Genomic DNA, 16775 nt, shown 5'->3' with positions numbered 1-16775 from the left:
CCATGGAGTATACTACGATAACCACTGAAATGCCTTCTGCTCAAGTGCAGCGGAAACAGATAAGAAAAATTAAAAAAAAAAAGGAGGGAAAAAGGGGTGCAACACGAGGACTTCCCAGGAGGTCACCCATCCTAGTACTACTCTCGCCCAAGCACGCTTAACTGCGGAGTTCTGATGGGATCCGGTGCATTAGTGCTGGTATGATCGCACCCGTTCATTCACCGTAGCAATTTGTTTACATGCGCAATGCCGCCCAAAAAAAAAAAAAAAACCAGAGCATTCCAAAGCTCGTAAATTCGCAGCCGAGACCCCTATTTCGAGCCTTCTCCTTCCCAAATACCGTTTTTCACCCTCCCGGTATTGTCCGATTCACAAAAGAGTCCGCCGGCTTTAAAAGCCAGGTGAACTCGCAACAAAAAAGCGACAAAATATTTGAGAAATCCGCGCAACACTTGGAAATCAAGAGGCCATCCATGCCGGGCGCGCTTCCGCGGGGACTTCCGACGGGACCCGGTGCAATTTCCGCTTACACGAACGCACCGACGCACGCCTCTTTCGGACAATTCGTTCGTATGCGCATCGACCCGCCTCGACGGGTCCTATCTTTCGAGTGCCCGTAAATTCGAGGTCGGGACCCGGTTGCGAGTTATATTTTTATAAATAAAATTACTTCCATGGAGTATACTACGATAACCACTGAAATGCCTTCTGCTCAAGTGCAGCGGAAACAGATAAGAAAAATTAAAAAAAAAAAGGAGGGAAAAAGGGGTGCAACACGAGGACTTCCCAGGAGGTCACCCATCCTAGTACTACTCTCGCCCAAGCACGCTTAACTGCGGAGTTCTGATGGGATCCGGTGCATTAGTGCTGGTATGATCGCACCCGTTCATTCACCGTAGCAATTTGTTTACATGCGCAATGCCGCCCAAAAAAAAAAAAAAACCAGAGCATTCCAAAGCTCGTAAATTCGCAGCCGAGACCCCTATTTCGAGCCTTCTCCTTCCCAAATACCGTTTTTCACCCTCCCGGTATTGTCCGATTCACAAAAGAGTCCGCCGGCTTTAAAAGCCAGGTGAACTCGCAACAAAAAAGCGACAAAATATTTGAGAAATCCGCGCAACACTTGGAAATCAAGAGGCCATCCATGCCGGGCGCGCTTCCGCGAGGACTTCCGACGGGACCCGGTGCAATTTCCGCTTACACGAACGCACCGACGCACGCCTCTTTCGGACAATTCGTTCGTATGCGCATCGACCCGCCTCGACGGGTCCTATCTTTCGAGTGCCCGTAAATTCGAGGTCGGGACCCGGTTGCGAGTTATATTTTTATAAATAAAATTACTTCCATGGAGTATACTACGATAACCACTGAAATGCCTTCTGCTCAAGTGCAGCGGAAACAGATAAGGAAAATATAAAAAAAAAGGAGGGAAAAAGGGGTGCAACACGAGGACTTCCCAGGAGGTCACCCATCCTAGTACTACTCTCGCCCAAGCACGCTTAACTGCGGAGTTCTGATGGGATCCGGTGCATTAGTGCTGGTATGATCGCACCCGTTCATTCACCGTAGCAATTTGTTTACATGCGCAATGCCGCCCAAAAAAAAAAAAAAAAAAACCAGAGCATTCCAAAGCTCGTAAATTCGCAGCCGAGACCCCTATTTCGAGCCTTCTCCTTCCCGAATACCGTTTTTCACCCTCCCGGTATTGTCCGATTCACAAAAGAGTCCGCCGGCTTTAAAAGCCAGGTGAACTCGCAACAAAAAAGCGACAAAATATTTGAGAAATCCGCGCAACACTTGGAAATCAAGAGGCCATCCATGCCGGGCGCGCTTCCGCGGGGACTTCCGACGGGACCCGGTGCAATTTCCGCTTACACGAACGCACCGACGCACGCCTCTTTCGGACAATTCGTTCGTATGCGCATCGACCCGCCTCGACGGGTCCTATCTTTCGAGTGCCCGTAAATTCGAGGTCGGGACCCGGTTGCGAGTTATATTTTTATAAATAAAATTACTTCCATGGAGTATACTACGATAACCACTGAAATGCCTTCTGCTCAAGTGCAGCGGAAACAGATAAGAAAAATTAAAAAAAAAAAGGAGGGAAAAAGGGGTGCAACACGAGGACTTCCCAGGAGGTCACCCATCCTAGTACTACTCTCGCCCAAGCACGCTTAACTGCGGAGTTCTGATGGGATCCGGTGCATTAGTGCTGGTATGATCGCACCCGTTCATTCACCGTAGCAATTTGTTTACATGCGCAATGCCGCCCAAAAAAAAAAAAAAAACCAGAGCATTCCAAAGCTCGTAAATTCGCAGCCGAGACCCCTATTTCGAGCCTTCTCCTTCCCAAATACCGTTTTTCACCCTCCCGGTATTGTCCGATTCACAAAAGAGTCCGCCGGCTTTAAAAGCCAGGTGAACTCGCAACAAAAAAGCGACAAAATATTTGAGAAATCCGCGCAACACTTGGAAATCAAGAGGCCATCCATGCCGGGCGCGCTTCCGCGGGGACTTCCGACGGGACCCGGTGCAATTTCCGCTTACACGAACGCACCGACGCACGCCTCTTTCGGACAATTCGTTCGTATGCGCATCGACCCGCCTCGACGGGTCCTATCTTTCGAGTGCCCGTAAATTCGAGGTCGGGACCCGGTTGCGAGTTATATTTTTATAAATAAAATTACTTCCATGGAGTATACTACGATAACCACTGAAATGCCTTCTGCTCAAGTGCAGCGGAAACAGATAAGAAAAATTAAAAAAAAAAAGGAGGGAAAAAGGGGTGCAACACGAGGACTTCCCAGGAGGTCACCCATCCTAGTACTACTCTCGCCCAAGCACGCTTAACTGCGGAGTTCTGATGGGATCCGGTGCATTAGTGCTGGTATGATCGCACCCGTTCATTCACCGTAGCAATTTGTTTACATGCGCAATGCCGCCCAAAAAAAAAAAAAAAACCAGAGCATTCCAAAGCTCGTAAATTCGCAGCCGAGACCCCTATTTCGAGCCTTCTCCTTCCCAAATACCGTTTTTCACCCTCCCGGTATTGTCCGATTCACAAAAGAGTCCGCCGGCTTTAAAAGCCAGGTGAACTCGCAACAAAAAAGCGACAAAATATTTGAGAAATCCGCGCAACACTTGGAAATCAAGAGGCCATCCATGCCGGGCGCGCTTCCGCGGGGACTTCCGACGGGACCCGGTGCAATTTCCGCTTACACGAACGCACCGACGCACGCCTCTTTCGGACAATTCGTTCGTATGCGCATCGACCCGCCTCGACGGGTCCTATCTTTCGAGTGCCCGTAAATTCGAGGTCGGGACCCGGTTGCGAGTTATATTTTTATAAATAAAATTACTTCCATGGAGTATACTACGATAACCACTGAAATGCCTTCTGCTCAAGTGCAGCGGAAACAGATAAGAAAAATTAAAAAAAAAAAGGAGGGAAAAAGGGGTGCAACACGAGGACTTCCCAGGAGGTCACCCATCCTAGTACTACTCTCGCCCAAGCACGCTTAACTGCGGAGTTCTGATGGGATCCGGTGCATTAGTGCTGGTATGATCGCACCCGTTCATTCACCGTAGCAATTTGTTTACATGCGCAATGCCGCCCAAAAAAAAAAAAAAAACCAGAGCATTCCAAAGCTCGTAAATTCGCAGCCGAGACCCCTATTTCGAGCCTTCTCCTTCCCAAATACCGTTTTTCACCCTCCCGGTATTGTCCGATTCACAAAAGAGTCCGCCGGCTTTAAAAGCCAGGTGAACTCGCAACAAAAAAGCGACAAAATATTTGAGAAATCCGCGCAACACTTGGAAATCAAGAGGCCATCCATGCCGGGCGCGCTTCCGCGGGGACTTCCGACGGGACCCGGTGCAATTTCCGCTTACACGAACGCACCGACGCACGCCTCTTTCGGACAATTCGTTCGTATGCGCATCGACCCGCCTCGACGGGTCCTATCTTTCGAGTGCCCGTAAATTCGAGGTCGGGACCCGGTTGCGAGTTATATTTTTATAAATAAAATTACTTCCATGGAGTATACTACGATAACCACTGAAATGCCTTCTGCTCAAGTGCAGCGGAAACAGATAAGAAAAATTAAAAAAAAAAAGGAGGGAAAAAGGGGTGCAACACGAGGACTTCCCAGGAGGTCACCCATCCTAGTACTACTCTCGCCCAAGCACGCTTAACTGCGGAGTTCTGATGGGATCCGGTGCATTAGTGCTGGTATGATCGCACCCGTTCATTCACCGTAGCAATTTGTTTACATGCGCAATGCCGCCCAAAAAAAAAAAAAAAACCAGAGCATTCCAAAGCTCGTAAATTCGCAGCCGAGACCCCTATTTCGAGCCTTCTCCTTCCCAAATACCGTTTTTCACCCTCCCGGTATTGTCCGATTCACAAAAGAGTCCGCCGGCTTTAAAAGCCAGGTGAACTCGCAACAAAAAAGCGACAAAATATTTGAGAAATCCGCGCAACACTTGGAAATCAAGAGGCCATCCATGCCGGGCGCGCTTCCGCGGGGACTTCCGACGGGACCCGGTGCAATTTCCGCTTACACGAACGCACCGACGCACGCCTCTTTCGGACAATTCGTTCGTATGCGCATCGACCCGCCTCGACGGGTCCTATCTTTCGAGTGCCCGTAAATTCGAGGTCGGGACCCGGTTGCGAGTTATATTTTTATAAATAAAATTACTTCCATGGAGTATACTACGATAACCACTGAAATGCCTTCTGCTCAAGTGCAGCGGAAACAGATAAGAAAAATTAAAAAAAAAAAGGAGGGAAAAAGGGGTGCAACACGAGGACTTCCCAGGAGGTCACCCATCCTAGTACTACTCTCGCCCAAGCACGCTTAACTGCGGAGTTCTGATGGGATCCGGTGCATTAGTGCTGGTATGATCGCACCCGTTCATTCACCGTAGCAATTTGTTTACATGCGCAATGCCGCCCAAAAAAAAAAAAAAAACCAGAGCATTCCAAAGCTCGTAAATTCGCAGCCGAGACCCCTATTTCGAGCCTTCTCCTTCCCAAATACCGTTTTTCACCCTCCCGGTATTGTCCGATTCACAAAAGAGTCCGCCGGCTTTAAAAGCCAGGTGAACTCGCAACAAAAAAGCGACAAAATATTTGAGAAATCCGCGCAACACTTGGAAATCAAGAGGCCATCCATGCCGGGCGCGCTTCCGCGGGGACTTCCGACGGGACCCGGTGCAATTTCCGCTTACACGAACGCACCGACGCACGCCTCTTTCGGACAATTCGTTCGTATGCGCATCGACCCGCCTCGACGGGTCCTATCTTTCGAGTGCCCGTAAATTCGAGGTCGGGACCCGGTTGCGAGTTATATTTTTATAAATAAAATTACTTCCATGGAGTATACTACGATAACCACTGAAATGCCTTCTGCTCAAGTGCAGCGGAAACAGATAAGAAAAATTAAAAAAAAAAGGAGGGAAAAAGGGGTGCAACACGAGGACTTCCCAGGAGGTCACCCATCCTAGTACTACTCTCGCCCAAGCACGCTTAACTGCGGAGTTCTGATGGGATCCGGTGCATTAGTGCTGGTATGATCGCACCCGTTCATTCACCGTAGCAATTTGTTTACATGCGCAATGCCGCCCAAAAAAAAAAAAAAAAAAACCAGAGCATTCCAAAGCTCGTAAATTCGCAGCCGAGACCCCTATTTCGAGCCTTCTCCTTCCCAAATACCGTTTTTCACCCTCCCGGTATTGTCCGATTCACAAAAGAGTCCGCCGGCTTTAAAAGCCAGGTGAACTCGCAACAAAAAAGCGACAAAATATTTGAGAAATCCGCGCAACACTTGGAAATCAAGAGGCCATCCATGCCGGGCGCGCTTCCGCGGGGACTTCCGACGGGACCCGGTGCAATTTCCGCTTACACGAACGCACCGACGCACGCCTCTTTCGGACAATTCGTTCGTATGCGCATCGACCCGCCTCGACGGGTCCTATCTTTCGAGTGCCCGTAAATTCGAGGTCGGGACCCGGTTGCGAGTTATATTTTTATAAATAAAATTACTTCCATGGAGTATACTACGATAACCACTGAAATGCCTTCTGCTCAAGTGCAGCGGAAACAGATAAGAAAAATTAAAAAAAAAAGGAGGGAAAAAGGGGTGCAACACGAGGACTTCCCAGGAGGTCACCCATCCTAGTACTACTCTCGCCCAAGCACGCTTAACTGCGGAGTTCTGATGGGATCCGGTGCATTAGTGCTGGTATGATCGCACCCGTTCATTCACCGTAGCAATTTGTTTACATGCGCAATGCCGCCCAAAAAAAAAAAAAAAACCAGAGCATTCCAAAGCTCGTAAATTCGCAGCCGAGACCCCTATTTCGAGCCTTCTCCTTCCCGAATACCGTTTTTCACCCTCCCGGTATTGTCCGATTCACAAAAGAGTCCGCCGGCTTTAAAAGCCAGGTGAACTCGCAACAAAAAAGCGACAAAATATTTGAGAAATCCGCGCAACACTTGGAAATCAAGAGGCCATCCATGCCGGGCGCGCTTCCGCGGGGACTTCCGACGGGACCCGGTGCAATTTCCGCTTACACGAACGCACCGACGCACGCCTCTTTCGGACAATTCGTTCGTATGCGCATCGACCCGCCTCGACGGGTCCTATCTTTCGAGTGCCCGTAAATTCGAGGTCGGGACCCGGTTGCGAGTTATATTTTTATAAATAAAATTACTTCCATGGAGTATACTACGATAACCACTGAAATGCCTTCTGCTCAAGTGCAGCGGAAACAGATAAGAAAAATTAAAAAAAAAAGGAGGGAAAAAGGGGTGCAACACGAGGACTTCCCAGGAGGTCACCCATCCTAGTACTACTCTCGCCCAAGCACGCTTAACTGCGGAGTTCTGATGGGATCCGGTGCATTAGTGCTGGTATGATCGCACCCGTTCATTCACCGTAGCAATTTGTTTACATGCGCAATGCCGCCCAAAAAAAAAAAAAAACCAGAGCATTCCAAAGCTCGTAAATTCGCAGCCGAGACCCCTATTTCGAGCCTTCTCCTTCCCGAATACCGTTTTTCACCCTCCCGGTATTGTCCGATTCACAAAAGAGTCCGCCGGCTTTAAAAGCCAGGTGAACTCGCAACAAAAAAGCGACAAAATATTTGAGAAATCCGCGCAACACTTGGAAATCAAGAGGCCATCCATGCCGGGCGCGCTTCCGCGGGGACTTCCGACGGGACCCGGTGCAATTTCCGCTTACACGAACGCACCGACGCACGCCTCTTTCGGACAATTCGTTCGTATGCGCATCGACCCGCCTCGACGGGTCCTATCTTTCGAGTGCCCGTAAATTCGAGGTCGGGACCCGGTTGCGAGTTATATTTTTATAAATAAAATTACTTCCATGGAGTATACTACGATAACCACTGAAATGCCTTCTGCTCAAGTGCAGCGGAAACAGATAAGAAAAATTAAAAAAAAAAAGGAGGGAAAAAGGGGTGCAACACGAGGACTTCCCAGGAGGTCACCCATCCTAGTACTACTCTCGCCCAAGCACGCTTAACTGCGGAGTTCTGATGGGATCCGGTGCATTAGTGCTGGTATGATCGCACCCGTTCATTCACCGTAGCAATTTGTTTACATGCGCAATGCCGCCCAAAAAAAAAAAAAAAACCAGAGCATTCCAAAGCTCGTAAATTCGCAGCCGAGACCCCTATTTCGAGCCTTCTCCTTCCCGAATACCGTTTTTCACCCTCCCGGTATTGTCCGATTCACAAAAGAGTCCGCCGGCTTTAAAAGCCAGGTGAACTCGCAACAAAAAAGCGACAAAATATATGAGAAATCCGCGCAACACTTGGAAATCAAGAGGCCATCCATGCCGGGCGCGCTTCCGCGGGGACTTCCGACGGGACCCGGTGCAATTTCCGCTTACACGAACGCACCGACGCACGCCTCTTTCGGACAATTCGTTCGTATGCGCATCGACCCGCCTCGACGGGTCCTATCTTTCGAGTGCCCGTAAATTCGAGGTCGGGACCCGGTTGCGAGTTATATTTTTATAAATAAAATTACTTCCATGGAGTATACTACGATAACCACTGAAATGCCTTCTGCTCAAGTGCAGCGGAAACAGATAAGAAAAATTAAAAAAAAAAAGGAGGGAAAAAGGGGTGCAACACGAGGACTTCCCAGGAGGTCACCCATCCTAGTACTACTCTCGCCCAAGCACGCTTAACTGCGGAGTTCTGATGGGATCCGGTGCATTAGTGCTGGTATGATCGCACCCGTTCATTCACCGTAGCAATTTGTTTACATGCGCAATGCCGCCCAAAAAAAAAAAAAAAACCAGAGCATTCCAAAGCTCGTAAATTCGCAGCCGAGACCCCTATTTCGAGCCTTCTCCTTCCCGAATACCGTTTTTCACCCTCCCGGTATTGTCCGATTCACAAAAGAGTCCGCCGGCTTTAAAAGCCAGGTGAACTCGCAACAAAAAAGCGACAAAATATTTGAGAAATCCGCGCAACACTTGGAAATCAAGAGGCCATCCATGCCGGGCGCGCTTCCGCGAGGACTTCCGACGGGACCCGGTGCAATTTCCGCTTACACGAACGCACCGACGCACGCCTCTTTCGGACAATTCGTTCGTATGCGCATCGACCCGCCTCGACGGGTCCTATCTTTCGAGTGCCCGTAAATTCGAGGTCGGGACCCGGTTGCGAGTTATATTTTTATAAATAAAATTACTTCCATGGAGTATACTACGATAACCACTGAAATGCCTTCTGCTCAAGTGCAGCGGAAACAGATAAGAAAAATTAAAAAAAAAAAGGAGGGAAAAAGGGGTGCAACACGAGGACTTCCCAGGAGGTCACCCATCCTAGTACTACTCTCGCCCAAGCACGCTTAACTGCGGAGTTCTGATGGGATCCGGTGCATTAGTGCTGGTATGATCGCACCCGTTCATTCACCGTAGCAATTTGTTTACATGCGCAATGCCGCCCAAAAAAAAAAAAAAAACCAGAGCATTCCAAAGCTCGTAAATTCGCAGCCGAGACCCCTATTTCGAGCCTTCTCCTTCCCGAATACCGTTTTTCACCCTCCCGGTATTGTCCGATTCACAAAAGAGTCCGCCGGCTTTAAAAGCCAGGTGAACTCGCAACAAAAAAGCGACAAAATATTTGAGAAATCCGCGCAACACTTGGAAATCAAGAGGCCATCCATGCCGGGCGCGCTTCCGCGGGGACTTCCGACGGGACCCGGTGCAATTTCCGCTTACACGAACGCACCGACGCTGCCTCTTTCGGACAATTCGTTCGTATGCGCATCGACCCGCCTCGACGGGTCCTATCTTTCGAGTGCCCGTAAATTCGAGGTCGGGACCCGGTTGCGAGTTATATTTTTATAAATAAAATTACTTCCATGGAGTATACTACGATAACCACTGAAATGCCTTCTGCTCAAGTGCAGCGGAAACAGATAAGAAAAATTAAAAAAAAAAAGGAGGGAAAAAGGGGTGCAACACGAGGACTTCCCAGGAGGTCACCCATCCTAGTACTACTCTCGCCCAAGCACGCTTAACTGCGGAGTTCTGATGGGATCCGGTGCATTAGTGCTGGTATGATCGCACCCGTTCATTCACCGTAGCAATTTGTTTACATGCGCAATGCCGCCCAAAAAAAAAAAAAAAACCAGAGCATTCCAAAGCTCGTAAATTCGCAGCCGAGACCCCTATTTCGAGCCTTCTCCTTCCCGAATACCGTTTTTCACCCTCCCGGTATTGTCCGATTCACAAAAGAGTCCGCCGGCTTTAAAAGCCAGGTGAACTCGCAACAAAAAAGCGACAAAATATATGAGAAATCCGCGCAACACTTGGAAATCAAGAGGCCATCCATGCCGGGCGCGCTTCCGCGGGGACTTCCGACGGGACCCGGTGCAATTTCCGCTTACACGAACGCACCGACGCACGCCTCTTTCGGACAATTCGTTCGTATGCGCATCGACCCGCCTCGACGGGTCCTATCTTTCGAGTGCCCGTAAATTCGAGGTCGGGACCCGGTTGCGAGTTATATTTTTATAAATAAAATTACTTCCATGGAGTATACTACGATAACCACTGAAATGCCTTCTGCTCAAGTGCAGCGGAAACAGATAAGAAAAATTAAAAAAAAAAAGGAGGGAAAAAGGGGTGCAACACGAGGACTTCCCAGGAGGTCACCCATCCTAGTACTACTCTCGCCCAAGCACGCTTAACTGCGGAGTTCTGATGGGATCCGGTGCATTAGTGCTGGTATGATCGCACCCGTTCATTCACCGTAGCAATTTGTTTACATGCGCAATGCCGCCCAAAAAAAAAAAAAAAACCAGAGCATTCCAAAGCTCGTAAATTCGCAGCCGAGACCCCTATTTCGAGCCTTCTCCTTCCCAAATACCGTTTTTCACCCTCCCGGTATTGTCCGATTCACAAAAGAGTCCGCCGGCTTTAAAAGCCAGGTGAACTCGCAACAAAAAAGCGACAAAATATTTGAGAAATCCGCGCAACACTTGGAAATCAAGAGGCCATCCATGCCGGGCGCGCTTCCGCGGGGACTTCCGACGGGACCCGGTGCAATTTCCGCTTACACGAACGCACCGACGCACGCCTCTTTCGGACAATTCGTTCGTATGCGCATCGACCCGCCTCGACGGGTCCTATCTTTCGAGTGCCCGTAAATTCGAGGTCGGGACCCGGTTGCGAGTTATATTTTTATAAATAAAATTACTTCCATGGAGTATACTACGATAACCACTGAAATGCCTTCTGCTCAAGTGCAGCGGAAACAGATAAGAAAAATTAAAAAAAAAAAGGAGGGAAAAAGGGGTGCAACACGAGGACTTCCCAGGAGGTCACCCATCCTAGTACTACTCTCGCCCAAGCACGCTTAACTGCGGAGTTCTGATGGGATCCGGTGCATTAGTGCTGGTATGATCGCACCCGTTCATTCACCGTAGCAATTTGTTTACATGCGCAATGCCGCCCAAAAAAAAAAAAAAAACCAGAGCATTCCAAAGCTCGTAAATTCGCAGCCGAGACCCCTATTTCGAGCCTTCTCCTTCCCAAATACCGTTTTTCACCCTCCCGGTATTGTCCGATTCACAAAAGAGTCCGCCGGCTTTAAAAGCCAGGTGAACTCGCAACAAAAAAGCGACAAAATATTTGAGAAATCCGCGCAACACTTGGAAATCAAGAGGCCATCCATGCCGGGCGCGCTTCCGCGGGGACTTCCGACGGGACCCGGTGCAATTTCCGCTTACACGAACGCACCGACGCACGCCTCTTTCGGACAATTCGTTCGTATGCGCATCGACCCGCCTCGACGGGTCCTATCTTTCGAGTGCCCGTAAATTCGAGGTCGGGACCCGGTTGCGAGTTATATTTTTATAAATAAAATTACTTCCATGGAGTATACTACGATAACCACTGAAATGCCTTCTGCTCAAGTGCAGCGGAAACAGATAAGAAAAATTAAAAAAAAAAAGGAGGGAAAAAGGGGTGCAACACGAGGACTTCCCAGGAGGTCACCCATCCTAGTACTACTCTCGCCCAAGCACGCTTAACTGCGGAGTTCTGATGGGATCCGGTGCATTAGTGCTGGTATGATCGCACCCGTTCATTCACCGTAGCAATTTGTTTACATGCGCAATGCCGCCCAAAAAAAAAAAAAAACCAGAGCATTCCAAAGCTCGTAAATTCGCAGCCGAGACCCCTATTTCGAGCCTTCTCCTTCCCGAATACCGTTTTTCACCCTCCCGGTATTGTCCGATTCACAAAAGAGTCCGCCGGCTTTAAAAGCCAGGTGAACTCGCAACAAAAAAGCGACAAAATATATGAGAAATCCGCGCAACACTTGGAAATCAAGAGGCCATCCATGCCGGGCGCGCTTCCGCGGGGACTTCCGACGGGACCCGGTGCAATTTCCGCTTACACGAACGCACCGACGCACGCCTCTTTCGGACAATTCGTTCGTATGCGCATCGACCCGCCTCGACGGGTCCTATCTTTCGAGTGCCCGTAAATTCGAGGTCGGGACCCGGTTGCGAGTTATATTTTTATAAATAAAATTACTTCCATGGAGTATACTACGATAACCACTGAAATGCCTTCTGCTCAAGTGCAGCGGAAACAGATAAGAAAAATTAAAAAAAAAAAGGAGGGAAAAAGGGGTGCAACACGAGGACTTCCCAGGAGGTCACCCATCCTAGTACTACTCTCGCCCAAGCACGCTTAACTGCGGAGTTCTGATGGGATCCGGTGCATTAGTGCTGGTATGATCGCACCCGTTCATTCACCGTAGCAATTTGTTTACATGCGCAATGCCGCCCAAAAAAAAAAAAAAAACCAGAGCATTCCAAAGCTCGTAAATTCGCAGCCGAGACCCCTATTTCGAGCCTTCTCCTTCCCAAATACCGTTTTTCACCCTCCCGGTATTGTCCGATTCACAAAAGAGTCCGCCGGCTTTAAAAGCCAGGTGAACTCGCAACAAAAAAGCGACAAAATATTTGAGAAATCCGCGCAACACTTGGAAATCAAGAGGCCATCCATGCCGGGCGCGCTTCCGCGGGGACTTCCGACGGGACCCGGTGCAATTTCCGCTTACACGAACGCACCGACGCACGCCTCTTTCGGACAATTCGTTCGTATGCGCATCGACCCGCCTCGACGGGTCCTATCTTTCGAGTGCCCGTAAATTCGAGGTCGGGACCCGGTTGCGAGTTATATTTTTATAAATAAAATTACTTCCATGGAGTATACTACGATAACCACTGAAATGCCTTCTGCTCAAGTGCAGCGGAAACAGATAAGAAAAATTAAAAAAAAAAGGAGGGAAAAAGGGGTGCAACACGAGGACTTCCCAGGAGGTCACCCATCCTAGTACTACTCTCGCCCAAGCACGCTTAACTGCGGAGTTCTGATGGGATCCGGTGCATTAGTGCTGGTATGATCGCACCCGTTCATTCACCGTAGCAATTTGTTTACATGCGCAATGCCGCCCAAAAAAAAAAAAAAAACCAGAGCATTCCAAAGCTCGTAAATTCGCAGCCGAGACCCCTATTTCGAGCCTTCTCCTTCCCGAATACCGTTTTTCACCCTCCCGGTATTGTCCGATTCACAAAAGAGTCCGCCGGCTTTAAAAGCCAGGTGAACTCGCAACAAAAAAGCGACAAAATATTTGAGAAATCCGCGCAACACTTGGAAATCAAGAGGCCATCCATGCCGGGCGCGCTTCCGCGGGGACTTCCGACGGGACCCGGTGCAATTTCCGCTTACACGAACGCACCGACGCACGCCTCTTTCGGACAATTCGTTCGTATGCGCATCGACCCGCCTCGACGGGTCCTATCTTTCGAGTGCCCGTAAATTCGAGGTCGGGACCCGGTTGCGAGTTATATTTTTATAAATAAAATTACTTCCATGGAGTATACTACGATAACCACTGAAATGCCTTCTGCTCAAGTGCAGCGGAAACAGATAAGAAAAATTAAAAAAAAAAGGAGGGAAAAAGGGGTGCAACACGAGGACTTCCCAGGAGGTCACCCATCCTAGTACTACTCTCGCCCAAGCACGCTTAACTGCGGAGTTCTGATGGGATCCGGTGCATTAGTGCTGGTATGATCGCACCCGTTCATTCACCGTAGCAATTTGTTTACATGCGCAATGCCGCCCAAAAAAAAAAAAAAAACCAGAGCATTCCAAAGCTCGTAAATTCGCAGCCGAGACCCCTATTTCGAGCCTTCTCCTTCCCGAATACCGTTTTTCACCCTCCCGGTATTGTCCGATTCACAAAAGAGTCCGCCGGCTTTAAAAGCCAGGTGAACTCGCAACAAAAAAGCGACAAAATATTTGAGAAATCCGCGCAACACTTGGAAATCAAGAGGCCATCCATGCCGGGCGCGCTTCCGCGGGGACTTCCGACGGGACCCGGTGCAATTTCCGCTTACACGAACGCACCGACGCACGCCTCTTTCGGACAATTCGTTCGTATGCGCATCGACCCGCCTCGACGGGTCCTATCTTTCGAGTGCCCGTAAATTCGAGGTCGGGACCCGGTTGCGAGTTATATTTTTATAAATAAAATTACTTCCATGGAGTATACTACGATAACCACTGAAATGCCTTCTGCTCAAGTGCAGCGGAAACAGATAAGAAAAATTAAAAAAAAAAAGGAGGGAAAAAGGGGTGCAACACGAGGACTTCCCAGGAGGTCACCCATCCTAGTACTACTCTCGCCCAAGCACGCTTAACTGCGGAGTTCTGATGGGATCCGGTGCATTAGTGCTGGTATGATCGCACCCGTTCATTCACCGTAGCAATTTGTTTACATGCGCAATGCCGCCCAAAAAAAAAAAAAAAACCAGAGCATTCCAAAGCTCGTAAATTCGCAGCCGAGACCCCTATTTCGAGCCTTCTCCTTCCCGAATACCGTTTTTCACCCTCCCGGTATTGTCCGATTCACAAAAGAGTCCGCCGGCTTTAAAAGCCAGGTGAACTCGCAACAAAAAAGCGACAAAATATATGAGAAATCCGCGCAACACTTGGAAATCAAGAGGCCATCCATGCCGGGCGCGCTTCCGCGGGGACTTCCGACGGGACCCGGTGCAATTTCCGCTTACACGAACGCACCGACGCACGCCTCTTTCGGACAATTCGTTCGTATGCGCATCGACCCGCCTCGACGGGTCCTATCTTTCGAGTGCCCGTAAATTCGAGGTCGGGACCCGGTTGCGAGTTATATTTTTATAAATAAAATTACTTCCATGGAGTATACTACGATAACCACTGAAATGCCTTCTGCTCAAGTGCAGCGGAAACAGATAAGAAAAATTAAAAAAAAAAAGGAGGGAAAAAGGGGTGCAACACGAGGACTTCCCAGGAGGTCACCCATCCTAGTACTACTCTCGCCCAAGCACGCTTAACTGCGGAGTTCTGATGGGATCCGGTGCATTAGTGCTGGTATGATCGCACCCGTTCATTCACCGTAGCAATTTGTTTACATGCGCAATGCCGCCCAAAAAAAAAAAAAAAACCAGAGCATTCCAAAGCTCGTAAATTCGCAGCCGAGACCCCTATTTCGAGCCTTCTCCTTCCCGAATACCGTTTTTCACCCTCCCGGTATTGTCCGATTCACAAAAGAGTCCGCCGGCTTTAAAAGCCAGGTGAACTCGCAACAAAAAAGCGACAAAATATTTGAGAAATCCGCGCAACACTTGGAAATCAAGAGGCCATCCATGCCGGGCGCGCTTCCGCGAGGACTTCCGACGGGACCCGGTGCAATTTCCGCTTACACGAACGCACCGACGCACGCCTCTTTCGGACAATTCGTTCGTATGCGCATCGACCCGCCTCGACGGGTCCTATCTTTCGAGTGCCCGTAAATTCGAGGTCGGGACCCGGTTGCGAGTTATATTTTTATAAATAAAATTACTTCCATGGAGTATACTACGATAACCACTGAAATGCCTTCTGCTCAAGTGCAGCGGAAACAGATAAGAAAAATTAAAAAAAAAAAGGAGGGAAAAAGGGGTGCAACACGAGGACTTCCCAGGAGGTCACCCATCCTAGTACTACTCTCGCCCAAGCACGCTTAACTGCGGAGTTCTGATGGGATCCGGTGCATTAGTGCTGGTATGATCGCACCCGTTCATTCACCGTAGCAATTTGTTTACATGCGCAATGCCGCCCAAAAAAAAAAAAAAAACCAGAGCATTCCAAAGCTCGTAAATTCGCAGCCGAGACCCCTATTTCGAGCCTTCTCCTTCCCGAATACCGTTTTTCACCCTCCCGGTATTGTCCGATTCACAAAAGAGTCCGCCGGCTTTAAAAGCCAGGTGAACTCGCAACAAAAAAGCGACAAAATATTTGAGAAATCCGCGCAACACTTGGAAATCAAGAGGCCATCCATGCCGGGCGCGCTTCCGCGGGGACTTCCGACGGGACCCGGTGCAATTTCCGCTTACACGAACGCACCGACGCTGCCTCTTTCGGACAATTCGTTCGTATGCGCATCGACCCGCCTCGACGGGTCCTATCTTTCGAGTGCCCGTAAATTCGAGGTCGGGACCCGGTTGCGAGTTATATTTTTATAAATAAAATTACTTCCATGGAGTATACTACGATAACCACTGAAATGCCTTCTGCTCAAGTGCAGCGGAAACAGATAAGAAAAATTAAAAAAAAAAAGGAGGGAAAAAGGGGTGCAACACGAGGACTTCCCAGGAGGTCACCCATCCTAGTACTACTCTCGCCCAAGCACGCTTAACTGCGGAGTTCTGATGGGATCCGGTGCATTAGTGCTGGTATGATCGCACCCGTTCATTCACCGTAGCAATTTGTTTACATGCGCAATGCCGCCCAAAAAAAAAAAAAAAACCAGAGCATTCCAAAGCTCGTAAATTCGCAGCCGAGACCCCTATTTCGAGCCTTCTCCTTCCCGAATACCGTTTTTCACCCTCCCGGTATTGTCCGATTCACAAAAGAGTCCGCCGGCTTTAAAAGCCAGGTGAACTCGCAACAAAAAAGCGACAAAATATATGAGAAATCCGCGCAACACTTGGAAATCAAGAGGCCATCCATGCCGGGCGCGCTTCCGCGGGGACTTCCGACGGGACCCGGTGCAATTTCCGCTTACACGAACGCACCGACGCACGCCTCTTTCGGACAATTCGTTCGTATGCGCATCGACCCGCCTCGACGGGTCCTATCTTTCGAGTGCCCGTAAATTCGAGGTCGGGACCCGGTTGCGAGTTATAT

The 16775-nt window shown here is 49.2% G+C and overlaps 25 non-coding genes across 25 annotated transcripts; all 25 read right to left on the bottom strand.

Moving 5' to 3' along the window:
• Positions 1–93: 93 nt before the first annotated feature.
• LOC130819720 (5S ribosomal RNA) lies at positions 94–212 on the bottom strand. The gene has a single exon (XR_009044755.1). It is a non-coding gene; the product is annotated as a 5S ribosomal RNA (ribosomal RNA).
• Positions 213–765: 553 nt separating this feature from the next.
• Positions 766–884, bottom strand: LOC130819719 (5S ribosomal RNA). Its single transcript, XR_009044754.1, has one exon. It is a non-coding gene; the product is annotated as a 5S ribosomal RNA (ribosomal RNA).
• Positions 885–1435: 551 nt separating this feature from the next.
• On the bottom strand, positions 1436–1554 carry LOC130819718 (5S ribosomal RNA). Its single transcript, XR_009044753.1, has one exon. It is a non-coding gene; the product is annotated as a 5S ribosomal RNA (ribosomal RNA).
• A 556-nt stretch (positions 1555–2110) lies between these two features.
• On the bottom strand, positions 2111–2229 carry LOC130819716 (5S ribosomal RNA). The gene has a single exon (XR_009044752.1). It is a non-coding gene; the product is annotated as a 5S ribosomal RNA (ribosomal RNA).
• Positions 2230–2782: 553 nt separating this feature from the next.
• LOC130819715 (5S ribosomal RNA) lies at positions 2783–2901 on the bottom strand. Its single transcript, XR_009044751.1, has one exon. It is a non-coding gene; the product is annotated as a 5S ribosomal RNA (ribosomal RNA).
• A 553-nt stretch (positions 2902–3454) lies between these two features.
• On the bottom strand, positions 3455–3573 carry LOC130819714 (5S ribosomal RNA). Its single transcript, XR_009044750.1, has one exon. It is a non-coding gene; the product is annotated as a 5S ribosomal RNA (ribosomal RNA).
• A 553-nt stretch (positions 3574–4126) lies between these two features.
• LOC130819712 (5S ribosomal RNA) lies at positions 4127–4245 on the bottom strand. Its single transcript, XR_009044748.1, has one exon. It is a non-coding gene; the product is annotated as a 5S ribosomal RNA (ribosomal RNA).
• Positions 4246–4798: 553 nt separating this feature from the next.
• On the bottom strand, positions 4799–4917 carry LOC130819711 (5S ribosomal RNA). The gene has a single exon (XR_009044747.1). It is a non-coding gene; the product is annotated as a 5S ribosomal RNA (ribosomal RNA).
• A 552-nt stretch (positions 4918–5469) lies between these two features.
• Positions 5470–5588, bottom strand: LOC130819710 (5S ribosomal RNA). The gene has a single exon (XR_009044746.1). It is a non-coding gene; the product is annotated as a 5S ribosomal RNA (ribosomal RNA).
• A 555-nt stretch (positions 5589–6143) lies between these two features.
• LOC130819709 (5S ribosomal RNA) lies at positions 6144–6262 on the bottom strand. Its single transcript, XR_009044745.1, has one exon. It is a non-coding gene; the product is annotated as a 5S ribosomal RNA (ribosomal RNA).
• Positions 6263–6814: 552 nt separating this feature from the next.
• LOC130819708 (5S ribosomal RNA) lies at positions 6815–6933 on the bottom strand. Its single transcript, XR_009044744.1, has one exon. It is a non-coding gene; the product is annotated as a 5S ribosomal RNA (ribosomal RNA).
• A 552-nt stretch (positions 6934–7485) lies between these two features.
• Positions 7486–7604, bottom strand: LOC130819707 (5S ribosomal RNA). The gene has a single exon (XR_009044743.1). It is a non-coding gene; the product is annotated as a 5S ribosomal RNA (ribosomal RNA).
• Positions 7605–8157: 553 nt separating this feature from the next.
• LOC130819706 (5S ribosomal RNA) lies at positions 8158–8276 on the bottom strand. Its single transcript, XR_009044742.1, has one exon. It is a non-coding gene; the product is annotated as a 5S ribosomal RNA (ribosomal RNA).
• A 553-nt stretch (positions 8277–8829) lies between these two features.
• Positions 8830–8948, bottom strand: LOC130819705 (5S ribosomal RNA). The gene has a single exon (XR_009044741.1). It is a non-coding gene; the product is annotated as a 5S ribosomal RNA (ribosomal RNA).
• Positions 8949–9500: 552 nt separating this feature from the next.
• Positions 9501–9619, bottom strand: LOC130819704 (5S ribosomal RNA). The gene has a single exon (XR_009044740.1). It is a non-coding gene; the product is annotated as a 5S ribosomal RNA (ribosomal RNA).
• Positions 9620–10172: 553 nt separating this feature from the next.
• On the bottom strand, positions 10173–10291 carry LOC130819703 (5S ribosomal RNA). Its single transcript, XR_009044739.1, has one exon. It is a non-coding gene; the product is annotated as a 5S ribosomal RNA (ribosomal RNA).
• A 553-nt stretch (positions 10292–10844) lies between these two features.
• On the bottom strand, positions 10845–10963 carry LOC130819700 (5S ribosomal RNA). Its single transcript, XR_009044737.1, has one exon. It is a non-coding gene; the product is annotated as a 5S ribosomal RNA (ribosomal RNA).
• A 553-nt stretch (positions 10964–11516) lies between these two features.
• On the bottom strand, positions 11517–11635 carry LOC130819699 (5S ribosomal RNA). Its single transcript, XR_009044736.1, has one exon. It is a non-coding gene; the product is annotated as a 5S ribosomal RNA (ribosomal RNA).
• Positions 11636–12187: 552 nt separating this feature from the next.
• On the bottom strand, positions 12188–12306 carry LOC130819698 (5S ribosomal RNA). The gene has a single exon (XR_009044735.1). It is a non-coding gene; the product is annotated as a 5S ribosomal RNA (ribosomal RNA).
• A 552-nt stretch (positions 12307–12858) lies between these two features.
• LOC130819697 (5S ribosomal RNA) lies at positions 12859–12977 on the bottom strand. Its single transcript, XR_009044734.1, has one exon. It is a non-coding gene; the product is annotated as a 5S ribosomal RNA (ribosomal RNA).
• A 552-nt stretch (positions 12978–13529) lies between these two features.
• LOC130819696 (5S ribosomal RNA) lies at positions 13530–13648 on the bottom strand. The gene has a single exon (XR_009044733.1). It is a non-coding gene; the product is annotated as a 5S ribosomal RNA (ribosomal RNA).
• A 553-nt stretch (positions 13649–14201) lies between these two features.
• Positions 14202–14320, bottom strand: LOC130819695 (5S ribosomal RNA). Its single transcript, XR_009044732.1, has one exon. It is a non-coding gene; the product is annotated as a 5S ribosomal RNA (ribosomal RNA).
• Positions 14321–14873: 553 nt separating this feature from the next.
• On the bottom strand, positions 14874–14992 carry LOC130819694 (5S ribosomal RNA). The gene has a single exon (XR_009044731.1). It is a non-coding gene; the product is annotated as a 5S ribosomal RNA (ribosomal RNA).
• Positions 14993–15545: 553 nt separating this feature from the next.
• Positions 15546–15664, bottom strand: LOC130819693 (5S ribosomal RNA). The gene has a single exon (XR_009044730.1). It is a non-coding gene; the product is annotated as a 5S ribosomal RNA (ribosomal RNA).
• A 552-nt stretch (positions 15665–16216) lies between these two features.
• Positions 16217–16335, bottom strand: LOC130819692 (5S ribosomal RNA). Its single transcript, XR_009044729.1, has one exon. It is a non-coding gene; the product is annotated as a 5S ribosomal RNA (ribosomal RNA).
• Positions 16336–16775: the final 440 nt, after the last annotated feature.

The sequence above is a fragment of the Amaranthus tricolor genome, chromosome 7, assembly GCF_026212465.1.
Source record: "Amaranthus tricolor cultivar Red isolate AtriRed21 chromosome 7, ASM2621246v1, whole genome shotgun sequence".
Taxonomy (NCBI): domain Eukaryota; kingdom Viridiplantae; phylum Streptophyta; class Magnoliopsida; order Caryophyllales; family Amaranthaceae; genus Amaranthus; species Amaranthus tricolor.
Note: the sequence above shows the minus strand (reverse complement) of the source record. Positions and strands in the feature narration are given on the sequence as shown.